The 12,776-nt window shown below is 39.8% G+C and overlaps 1 protein-coding gene and 1 pseudogene across 1 annotated transcript in view; one reads left to right on the top strand and one right to left on the bottom strand.

The window, feature by feature from the left end:
• The window catches only part of sdk1a (sidekick cell adhesion molecule 1a), a 604,439-nt gene that overhangs the window by 410,538 nt on the left and 181,125 nt on the right, over window positions 1-12,776 (bottom strand). The window lies entirely within an intron of this gene.
• LOC127573970 (uncharacterized) lies at window positions 3,209-3,377 on the top strand (annotated as a pseudogene).

The raw sequence follows: 12,776 nt of genomic DNA, 5'->3' as shown, positions 1-12,776 counted from the left end.
ATCCTGTTCCTGCCAACCCACAATGTCTGTAAGCTTTCATTCAGATGGACATCTCACATACTAAACTGAATCCTAAATAGAATTATGTCTGATAAGTAAAATGCTGAAAGCAGCTAATATGTCTAATGATTGATCACATTATTAGTGCAATGAATAGTAATTAACTCATTGAAACTTTGAAGGGCAACCAATAGACATAGTGGATTAGGAAACCCTGTTGTAGCAAAATATGAGGTGGTGAGACAGTGACAAGAAAAATAAGAATGCTGTTTTTTTTTACAAACAGTGGCATTCAGGTATGGAGTTCATACACACAGAGGCTGCTGGGCAGCACAAAGACATCAGATGGCAGACAGCATTGTTTTGTTATCACTTGCACATAAGGCCCATAAACAACTGCAGGGTTGACGCTTGCTTCAATGTTAGTTAAAAGTCTAATCTACCTTTCCCCAGGTAGTTTGCGATCATCTACATTTAACTCTCACTACTGATGAATTTTAGGCTTTCCTGATCATCTCCCCCAAAGCCCAATTATCTCCTTAATCATGTCCCTGAACAATGGGTCTCCAATGATCATCTCCCCAACCAGCTCCACTTTCCCCATAAACCGCAGGTCTTCTGCACTAATTTTTCCTTCCTCCAGGATCCACTCCTCAAAACCCAAGTCTTGCACAGTGATCGCCTCGTCACATCCCCATCCCACACCTCTACGATTGCTTGGTGTGTGTGTGTAAGGTCTATTTTACTTATTACAATGCAGAAGAAAACCATTTAAATCCATGCCAGCTCCTAATACAGCAATTATGGCAGCTCCATTCCACCCTTACTATTTCCCTGTAGCATAAATTCTCCCTCACATGCCCATCATCTCCCTTCTGATTTTTTTTGCCACTCACCTACAATAATTATGGGGTAATTTACGGTAGTCAATTACTACCAACGCATCTTTGGGATGTAGGAGGAAACCAGAGCACCTGGGAGAAGCTCACCCGGTAATGGGAAGAACATGGAAGCTCTACACAAACTTGTATCCAAGATCAGGATCGAACCTCAGTCCCTGCGATGTGTTGCTCTTAAATTGTGCACAAGGCCTTGGGCCTCACTTATAGAATATCTGACATTGGCCCCCAACACAATGTTATTTTAATACATGCTTTTTTAAAAAAAATTACCAGACTGCATCCTTAAGACACTCCAAAACACTTTATGACACTGTATAATGTCATAATTGCATGATTTTTAATGTAGTCATTACTATTACATTAGCAAACATAACACCAGTTTGTGAAAAGCAACTCTCAGAGATAGCAAACCAAAGAATGACTAACTTTTTTTGTGTGGAACATGGGTTGAAGGAGGAATATTGGCAGGACACCAAGAAGCAGTAACTTTGCTCATTCTTGAATGGTGCCATTTGTTTTTATTATGATAAACTGATTAGGCAGATGAAAGCATGTCCACAGTCTTATCAGAAGACAGCAACGTCTAAGAATGCAAAAGTCCTTCAGTACTGCACAAGTCTTCAAGCAGATTTACTGCTTAAAAGATAATACGTAAAAGAGAAACTACTGTACAAAATATATGAAACCAACTATAAAAATATCTGCCAAAAGAAAATGCACATCTATAAACTTAGTCTGTTCAAAAAACACTAAGATCAGGTAACATCTAGGGGGATAAGGTCAATGTTTACTATCCCTAAATCTTAACTCTTTATTTCTTGAACCCCAGACACCATTTCAGTTGCTTGGTTTTTCATTCCATATTTCCAGTGCAAACAATAAAATTTGTCTTTAGATACATTGTTATACTTAGTAAGTGGTAAGGAATGTTCCATGTGTGGAAAATTTCTCAAGCTTGGTGTCCTATCTGCCCCATAAGATAAGACACTTTTCCATGTCGACACAAAGACAGCTTATTGGTTCAAATACATCTCTGCTTTGTCTCGTTTGCTGCTAAATCCATGCCTTCAATATCCCCACACTTCTGACCAACAACCCTCATTCCAATCTTTATAAACTTAAGCTCATCTACAACAACTTGTGCCTTGTCTTAATTCATACCAAGTCCTGCTTGCCCAACATCCTTGTTCTTACTAACCTATGTTGGATGTAATCTAAAGACCTTGATTTTAAAATGCTCATCCTTGTTTAACAATCCCCCACTTCTCTCTATCTTTGTAATCCTCTCTAGCCCTAAAATTCTTTCAGTTATTTACTTTCCACCAGCTTCCTCAAACGCAACTACTCCACCAATTATGACCATGTCTTCAGCTGCCAAGAGCCGAAATACAACCCTGCAATTTTCTCTCCCTCTGCCTTTGTCCACCTCCCCACCTGCCTTTTAAACTTTTGAGATATACATTAAAAACTACCACATTGACCAGACTTTCCTAATACTGATTCAGTCAATGTTTGCTGAATCACCCATTACTGAAGGAGTTGTAGAAAAGTAAACAGTAATTGTTGATTGTGATTTTGCACCAACCACCATCACAACTTTCTATTTGTCCTATGAGCATCTACTAAGGCAGAAACAACATTTGAGTTCTGAAATGCATGACAGAATATCCAGAAAGAAAATGGGAATAAAAACTGAAGATTAAAAATCCACAACCGTGTATTTTTAGATCACACTGTCAGTATTATCAAAAAATGAATGATACCACAAGGGGTATTGATCTGAAACTAATGCTAACAGTGCAGTTAAATTCACATTCAAGTGAATTTAAACCTAGTATCTTGAACAGTGAAATGCTACACAGAATAAAATCATGGTGCCAAAAGAAAAAAACTATAACAGCTTAACCAAACAAAGATTCAAATAACTTCAACATAAACCAAAACTAGTTTTTAATCTAATAACGTATAGCATTGCATGAGATAGAATTAATAGCATAACAATATTGAAAAATATTTCCCATATTGTGCTATGAGGCTTCAGGGCCTCCAGTAAGTAAACCTAAAACATATTATCTTCCTAGTCTGTCTCAGCTCATTTGCTGTCGTAGCTCTGTATAGTCCAAAAAGGCCAGGAGTAGCAATGATACCTTGAACTTAGAATGTACTAATACTATAAATGTATTGACGTGATAACACTATGAATGTATGGACTGGACAACACTATGAATGTAAAGAAAGCCAGGCACTGTTATTTTTTTTATATATCGCTTGTACTCTTTTTATTTGTATCTTTTATGTTATTATGAATAACGTTTGTTTTTGAAATTAAAAATACAGTTGAATATCTGATACATCCCTCATCAGGGGAACAAATATTAAATTGATTTTTGGAACAGGGAGATGGAATAGGGGCTTCCTCCATCCACCCACACATCAACCCGATATTGCAGTGCCTCTGGGAGTGGCGCAGCGCCCTTTTGAGAGATTTTTAAACTTGGAAATGAGACTGAACTCTGTCACATTGGGTGTGTCATACTGCAATGTTGTTTATGTAGGGCAGAAGCTTTTACAGTAACCACTGCTGCTGTCTGGCTCACAGCCACTTTGATGCCAGGTCATTTCAAAGACTTTGTGGGGAAGAACTATAATCTAAGTTCCTGCTGCCACTAGACACTGAAGAGCTGAGTCCAGTTTAGCAGCCCCTCGATCAGCTGTATTGTTCAAAGAAGTTACATGAGTGGCATTAGTGCTTTGTAAACAGAATGTATTGACTTGATGGATTTGACACTTTGAATGAAAAGAAAGCCAGGTACTGTTTGTATTGTATTTCTTGTACATGATTTCATGAAATAAGTTTGGTTTGAAATAAAAACTAACTTTTATCTGTATCTTCATCATCTTTATACTTTATTCCTGACAGGTCTTGCACGGATTCGTAAATTTGAGCTGCACTTTAAACAGCCTTGAGTTATATTCACTCTTAGTTCCACAATTCTTGTTATCTACATGCAGGTTCTTCCTTTCAGAGGTTCCCTGGTTCCCCACAACCTGCTAATTTGCACATTGCTTCTATATGGACTAGAACTGATCCTGTTAAAACTCAAGATGAATGCATTTCTATAGTCGAAGGATTCGGCTCTCTTGAAGAGCTTAATACTAAATATCAGATGTCTGATCTGAACGGTCTTTTGCTGGTGGACTGATAATTACCACTTCGAACAGAATAGCTGATAGATTACGTAGGATTCAGTACTGGTCAGTGTTGATGCGTCAGTGCTGACTGAACTTTTAGCATGAAATGGCTTAACCACTTCTCACTTAAACACCCATGTTTTTTGACCATGCTTATGAAGAAAAGCAAGCGTAATGTGATACATTCTCATGTCAAAGCCAAGATCTTTGACAACTGTGAAGGCTGCAAAAACAAAACAGAAATCCAGCCAGGCTGTCTTAGATGCAGAATTAGATCTTTCTAATTAATCTACTCTCAAGTTTGGTAACAAAGACACCTAATTTGAGGAACAGCAAAATTCTTAGATTTAAAAAAATAAAATTGCAAGATTTCACAGACCTTGTGGCTTGTTCTGATCTTGAGCAGTTTATGGCACTGATGAGCTACAAAATCACTTTAATGTTTTCATATACAATTTTGTTAGAAGCTATTTATATTGAACAGCTTGTTGGCTTCGGAAGAATCATTAATCCTAAAAAGTATCCCAAAACAGTTGATTGGCCTTTCTTTCCACAGATGCTGCCCAACTGGCTGAGTTCTTTCAGCACCTCTGTTTTTGTATCAAGACAGCTTGATTGGGAAGCTACAAAACTCATCATTTAAGCAGTGAATGTGCCACACACACTGGTTTCATCTAGGCTATGAAATATTTAATTGGGGGCACATTACCCAACAGATAAACAAATCAAATTTCATAAATTAGTTAACTTGCAAACCTATAAACTTCAATTTTGCTATAATGTTTAGTACTAATCAACATTGGTGATTTAATTCCTCTTGACCCCAGACTCCAAGTAACCATAATGTAATAAAAAGTAATGAGCTTAATAGCAAAATGAATACAAAATAGGAGGCATTTCTCTGGGTGGAAGAGACAGAGCATACTGTCCAATAGTGGGCAATTAAAAAAAAAATCACCTTGTCCACTTCCAAGACCCATGATTACATTATCAGCAATATTAGCTTTATCCATAGAGTGGGGGTGAGGATTCTTGCTGATGGGGACCTAACTGACATGCCCAATGACATCATTGAGTCTAATGTGTAATCTTACTTCAGGCCTGAATGAAAGTGCATATGTGACTTTTGAACCAGATCAAATCACATTGAGAGAGGATAACTGTCCAAACAGACTTTCTGGTTCAAGAAGGTCTGTTCCTCCAAGTCCCACCAGGAAACCCAAGGCCTGCTGCTTTCTGAATGCCAAATCCAAGCAAGATACCCTTGGCATGTAGAGTATGCACTTCAGTGTATTGTCATCTGGTTTAATCGCATGCTGAGTTCCACTTTCCTTTCACATGTTTTTCTTCAAACAATTCCCTATTGCTTGGGTCACAGAAATTGATATCTTCATAAAAACTGTGTATAAAAGAACATTTTATTTTTACTCTTGCTCATGAGTAGTCACAATCCTCTTTTTTGTTTTGTTCACTTACAGAATGTAGCTTACAAGAGCAGCACTTATTGCACATCTTTACGTGCCCTTGGGAAAGTCGGACTGAGCCACCTTTTACAGCCATTGCAGTCCTCTGGTAAAGGTAGTCCCACAGATTTTTGATAAGGGAGCTCATGATTCAAACCCAGAGGTGATGAATGAATGGCAATATATTTCCAAGTGAGATTGGGGTACACCTCGGAGAGGAATCTGCAAGTTGTGGAGTGCCTGGGTACCTACTGCCATTCAACAAACACCTGAGCTCATCATGGAAAGAACATCACTGATGAAGCAACAGAAGATAGTTGGGCCTGGGACAGTCCCCTTAAAAATTTCTGCAACACAGTCTGGGATGACTGAGAAGGCTGCCTTCCAACAACAATGATCATATTCCTTTGTGCAAGGGATGGCTCCAGTCAGTACATAGTTTTCCCCATGACTCTCATCGAATTCAGTTTTACCAGGGTTCATTAATATTACAACCAGAGCAGTCAAGAGCAGTCACCTTTTCTTTAACTCTGGAATTTAGGCTTTTTTCCCTATTTTTGGACCAAGGCTAGAGGTCTGGAGCTAAATAGTCCTGCGAAAACCCAAAATGAGCACCAGAGAGCAAGCAGGTTATTGCTGATAGCACTTTCACCTTTGCTTTCCTTTGCTATAATGATAATTGAGAGTAGACTGAATTGGTGGTAAATGGCCAGATTGGATTTGCTTCCATTTTGTGGGCAGGGCACACCTGGAAATTCTTCCAATCGACAAGCAGATTCTAGTGTTGTAACTGTAGTGGAACAGCTTGACAAGAAGTACAGTTAAAAGTCTGGATGATGCTATTAACCCAATGCAACAGTGTCTTGGGGATGTCCTTTTGAATTGCCAAATCTGTTGGAGGTCCATCCCACTTACCCTGACGGTTGTGCCACAATGGAGGATATCTTCAGAGCAAAGACCGGATTACAACTCGATAAGGTCTGCATGTTGATCACTCTTAGCAATATGTTATGGATAGATACATCAGTAACCGGTAGATTAATGAGGAATGAGATCACATAGCCATTGTCTTCAAGTTAGTTTCCTCAAAATCTGCCACCAAGTCTGGCAGCCATGACCTTCAAACTTCACCAGTTCAGCCAACGGTGCTCGTGCTACTGAGACATTCAGTGAAGAACACTGAAGTCTCCACTCAGAGCACATTCTGTGCCTTTGCTGCTATCAGTTCTTCTTCCAAGCATTAGTCAGTGTGGAGGGATACTGAATAACTGTTTAAATCAGGAATTTAACTCTGACAGCTGCAAAGTGGTGCATTTTGGGAAGTTAAACCAGGCCAGGACATCCACAGTGAATGGCAGTGCCTGGGAAGTGTTGTTAAACAGAGCTACCTTGGGGTACAAGTACATAGTTCTCTGAAAGTGGCAAAACAGGTAGAGAGGGTAACAGAGGCATTCAGCATGCTTTTCGTGATTGGCCGTGGTGTTGAGTACAAGAGTTGGTACATCATGTTATAGTTGTACAAAACATTGGTTAGACTGCACCTGGAGTAGTGTATGAAGGAAGTTCTGGCCGCCACACTGTAGGAAGGATGTGATTAAGCTAGAGAGGGTGCAGATAAGATTCACAAGGTTGTTGCTTGGACTTGAGTTGCAAGGAGAGATTGGAAAGGATAGAAGTCTTTTCTTTGGAGTGAAGGGGGCTGAAGGGTGACCTTATGGACTTATAGAGGTTTATAAAATAATGATAGGCATTGATAGGGTAGATAATCACAGTCTCTTACCCAGGGAAGTGGCATCTAAATAAGTGAGGACAGGCTTAAGGTGAGATTTAAAGGTAAGTTTAAGGTGAGATTTAAAGGGGATCTAAGAGGCAAATTTTTCCCACACAGAGTGATGGGCATATGGAACAAGCTGGCAGAGGAGGTGATACCAGCAGGTACAATTACAAAATTAAAAGGCATTTGGGCAGGTACATGATTGGAAAGGTTTAGAGGGATATATTTGCCAAACACAGTCAAATGGGTTTAGCTTGGATAGGCACCTTAGTCGGCATGGACAAGTTGGGTGGAAGGGCCTGTTTCTGGACTGTATAACTATTAATCTATGATATGCTAAAGAAGGACAGTAAGTGGTAATCAGTGGGTACTTTTGTGGCCCATGTTGGATTTGGACTTCCCATGAAACTGCATGAAATCTGGAATCAATGGCGAGGAATCCCAGATGCACTTCCACATGTACAAAGTTGTGCCCCAACTTCTGGTGAGTCAGTCCTGCCAATGTTTTGTACAAATGTAACATGATGCACCAACTCTTGCACTCAATGCCACTGCCAATCAAGGAAAGCATGCTGAATGCCTCTTCGTCACCTGTTTTGCCACTTTCAGAGAACTTGTACCCCAAGGTATCTCTGTTTAACAACACTTCCCTAGGTGCTGCCATTCACTGTGGATGTCCTGGCCTGGTTTACCGTCTCAAAATACACCATTTTGCAGTTGTCAGAATTAAATTCCTTGGAACAGGGTATACCCAAGAGCGATGATGAAAATGGCTGGAATATTAAATATGACTGTTATTAGGCTGTTGCTTTACCGACCTGGGATAGCTGTCCTGATTTAGATAACTGTCCATAAACATTCATGAGTCTGATTGTGCATGATTGACGGGACTGTGTGAAACACTGCAGCATTTAAATTCAGTGCCCAGGTTAAAGCCAGATGGTCTGTCTGCTTTTATTAGTATTGCATTTCATCATAGCAATTTTGACGCAACTGAATGATTTGATAAACTATTTCATAGGTCAAATAAGAGTCAACAACAAAACAGTGTGTCTGGAGGCCAGACTGGATAAATGACCAGATTTTGCTGTCCCGGGGATTCCAGAGGGGTTTGTGACCAGGTTTGTTCTGACCACTTCAACTCACCCGATTTTGATGGTCTTGCCCCTGCTTGAAACCTTGCTGTATGCACTCTAGGACCAGCAAGATCTCTTTCTCCAATTCAGCTGGCAAGTTCAGTGAAACTGGGAAGCTGCATGATCTGCTGATTATTTCCACATTCCCTGAGTGGCACTAGGCCATCCTGCCCATTGAGTCTATGCCAGCTCACAGAGTAATGCCATTCCCCCACTACTTCTCCCTGTAACCTATTCTCCCTATAAATCCCATCCATATTCTACAACTGGCATATTCACTCAAGGCAATTTAAAGTGGCTAATTAACGTACCAACCCATACATCTTTGGGGTGTAGGAGGAAACAAGAGCACCTAGAGGAAACCCTGTGCAACAGTGGGAACGTACAAACTCCACACAGGTAGAGATGGAGGTTAGGATTGAATCCAGGACACTGCAGCTGTGAGGATGCACCACTATGCTGCCCAATAATTACCAGCATTTTGTATTTGATCAGGTCATACGTTACAGAACAGGCCCTTTGAGTCACTGAGTCCACACCAATCATCATACATTTACACTAATCCTATATTATTAATCTCTCTGCATTCCCATAAACTCGCCCTGGATTCGATCACTTACTGATTCAGTAGGGGTAATTTACAGTGGCCAACTAACCTAGCAACATACACACCTTTGAGATATGGAAGGAAAACTGAGCACCCAGAGGGAACGCACGCAGTCACAGGGAGAACATGCAAACTCCACAACAACAGCATCGGAGGTCAGGATCACACTTGGGTCATTGGAGCTGTGTGAGGCAGCAGCTCTTCTAACTGTGCTAATGTGATGTCTTAGTTTAGACCCATTATATTGTGCTTACCGTGTTTAAAAAATGCACATAAATATTCACTAAATACATAAAATCTATATAAAACTCAAAGTTTTGTATATTGGCACTCTCATCATTTTCTGGGAATGCTTTTATTTCAACATTAACTTTGAATTTGTAACAACTGTATTAATTTTAACAAGGATGAGTGGGTGGTGGAGGGAGATACTCTCACAACACTTAATAAGTATCTAGACGAGCACTTGAATTGCCAAGATAGAATGGCCAAGTGCTGGTAAATGGGATTAGTGTAGGTAGGTACTTGATGGTCGGCATGGGCATGGTGGGCCGAAGGGCCTGTTTCTGTGCTGTATGATTCTAGAACTCTAGCAATTTTTTTATGTAAATAGTTGCCTGCCATGCTAGTTACAGAGTCTGCTTTTTGTAGGTACACCCCAAGGCATCCAGTTACATTTGTCACTTCATTTCAACGCTGTGCCCCTGCGAACTATAAGCCACTTCTCCCAACAGGCTGCATCAAAGTTTCCAATGGAAGCTGCATTCTTTGTTGGTCCCAACTCCATACTTTGCCTTCATCCCTACTGGGCACATTCATTTTCAATGCGGTGGCTCACTTCTGCTGCACGTACCTATTGTTCCCCATTCAAGCAATGGACATGCATGTCAAGGGCAGACTGATAAGCAAGAGTGCACACAGAGAAAAGATAAGGGGGGGGGGGGGGGGATAAAAGATGGACATGTATTTTCTTATGCCCTTTGTTCATGGGATGTGAAAAACATTAGCGTAAATATTTATTGCTTATTCAATCTATTATTCTGTGGGCATTAAGGTATATACATTGTTTGAGATTGAAGCCACATATAGATTAAACTAGGTAGTTTCTCGTCTCTGAAGAACAACAGCAGATCATAAGGATTCTTATAACAATTTGGCAGCTTTTTATGGGTATTTTCTGGTGCTAGTCCAGAAATGACTATATTTATTGAATTCAATTTCACAACTTGTCCTGCTTCAGTTTGAATTTGCATTGATAACTCAATACCATAAGTATTAAGTTATGGTATTCAGCACATTGCAGACTCTAGATGCAGCTAGAAGAAAACAGCAATGGGAACAAAAATAGGGGAACAAAAACAGAAGACAAAGAGAGACCGGCAAAGACACAGAAGGGTTAAAGACTGGGGACAATTCTTCCTCACCCATTCCTTCAAATCTTTCCAAGACTATGGTGCCCAGAACTGAACAGAGAAGATCGGTTATGGCCAAACCACTGTTTTAAAGATTCATCACGACTCCCTGGTTCTTGTACTCTATATACTTCTATTTCTAAAGCCCAGGATGTCGTATACTTTTCTACTGCTTTCTCAACATCACTTCAAGGAGAGAAATGAAATTTAAAAACAAAATCAAATATATACATCAGAGTGAAGGAACATGAGAACTGAACAAAGACATCCAGGGAGAAAACATCTCTCCAAAAGATATCACAAGCTTGTGTAAAAGTATATAAATAAAAGAAACAGTGTAGACCAAAAAATGATTAAAGCTAGCAGCAGGTGATATAGGGTAGTGGTAAACAACATTCTGGCTCATAACTCCTTTATTAAAAAAAGTAGATGGTCTTAAGGGTACTGTATTAGACTGATCACAGCGTCTCTGTTCGAGTATAAAAGGAAGAATAAATTAGTAGTGGGAAATAACTGCAGAACTTGATGGTTAGCATGGACATGGTGGGTCATAGGACCTGTTTCTGGGCAGTGTGACTAATTCACACATGGTCAATGCAGATTATGAAGGTGATAAAGCACAATTAAACAAGCTGTTCTGTGGGGTTTGGAGTTTAGAAGGTATTATAGTCAAAGGGGTCAGATAATTTGTTATTACATGAGATAGTCAATTCAAATTATTTACTTTGCAATACAAGCCAATGTGCCACCACTTAGAATGATCTGCGTTCTGTAACCACACTAGCTTCACAGTTAGCTGTTATTCAGATATGCTCATACTTAGTAACCAACATCCCTTTAGCAAACTAATTATGAATTCTTATTGACATTAAGATTCTTAGCACACTGATGCTTAAAAATATTTATCAGATCACAAATGACCAACAACCCTTACCCTGCAGAGCAAATTACAATCAAATATCATCAATCACACAGGAGAAGTGAATGCAGCATTTTATTCGATAAACATTTTAAATCATATCTTACAGACAGCTCACTCATAAGATTGGCCGATGATTAGTTGGTCCCTTAGCTGGGTTCATCGACAGGTGCACTGCATGGCAGTAAGTCAAATTACATTAATCATGTGATTGCAAGCAGAGTTGCATTGCTCACAGGACATGCCAGCACAGTTCTTTATATCCAATAAGTTTATTGGTGTCATTAAATATACTGGTGTAAAACAATTAGTGTGGAATAGTTAAAATAGCACATTTTAAAAGTTTGCTCTTTTCAATGTCAAAGTGGCAGGATATAGACCCTCTTCAAAATTACTCATCTGTCTGTAGTATTTAAGGTAATGCAAAGAAGAGTTAAACTGCTTCTTTTAAGTCGGAAACACTTGAGAATGGTTAAATAATCTAAATCCATTTTTGGGCAGTGGTAGCCAGTTTGAAGTATCACAGTAGGTCACCTGCCTACCTCCAAGAGGAGAATGATTGCACATCAACAACACCAGCTGCATAAAAAGGAGAAAATTGGTTTCAGAAATTATTGTTGCAGAGCCATGGAGTCAAACAGCCCAGGAACAAGCCTTTCAGCTCACCATGTCTACACAACCATCAAGCACATCTATATTAATCCCATTTACCAGAACTTGGTTCATAGCCTTCTCTGCCTTGGCATTAGAAGTGTTTGTCTCAAGCGCTGTGAGAGTAACCTGCCTCCACCACCTCCTCAGGCAGTCATTTCAGATTCCAACCGCCCTTGGAAAGGGACTGAGAGAACAAAAGGGAAGGTCTGTGATTGAATGAAAACAACAAGAGATTAAATGGTGTTGCTGCTGACTAAAAAGAGAGCAGTAAAGGCTAGCAAACAGAAAAGGCATGTCTGGGAAAGGAGTAAACAGGAATTGAGAAATCTCTTCTGGAAATATGAAATACACATCTGGAATGGCTAATTATCTGAAATTATTAAATGCGTTACCGAGCCCAGAAGGCTTTAATGTGCAAATTTGGAAGATGAGATGCTATTCCCCAAATTTGCAATGAACTTTATTGGAACAGTATAGAAGGCTAAACACAGAATGCCGTGTGCAAGTGGAATGGAAAATTAAAGTGACAGTCTCAGAATCGCTTTTCCAAACTGGAAAAAAGGTATTTTATTAATTATTTTTTTGGAATCTGGGTGTCGCTGCCAAATGGCAGCATTTATTGCCCTCCCCTGACTGCCCTTGAGGAGGTGATTGATGTTGAGCCACCTTCTTGAGCCTCTGCAGTCCAATTCGTGAAAGTGCTCCACAGCGCTGCTG

This window comes from Pristis pectinata, chromosome 8 (assembly GCF_009764475.1).
Source record: "Pristis pectinata isolate sPriPec2 chromosome 8, sPriPec2.1.pri, whole genome shotgun sequence".
Classification (NCBI taxonomy): Eukaryota; Metazoa; Chordata; class Chondrichthyes; order Rhinopristiformes; family Pristidae; genus Pristis; species Pristis pectinata.
The sequence above is the reverse complement of the archived record's forward strand: the minus strand, read 5'-3'. Positions and strand labels throughout refer to the sequence as shown.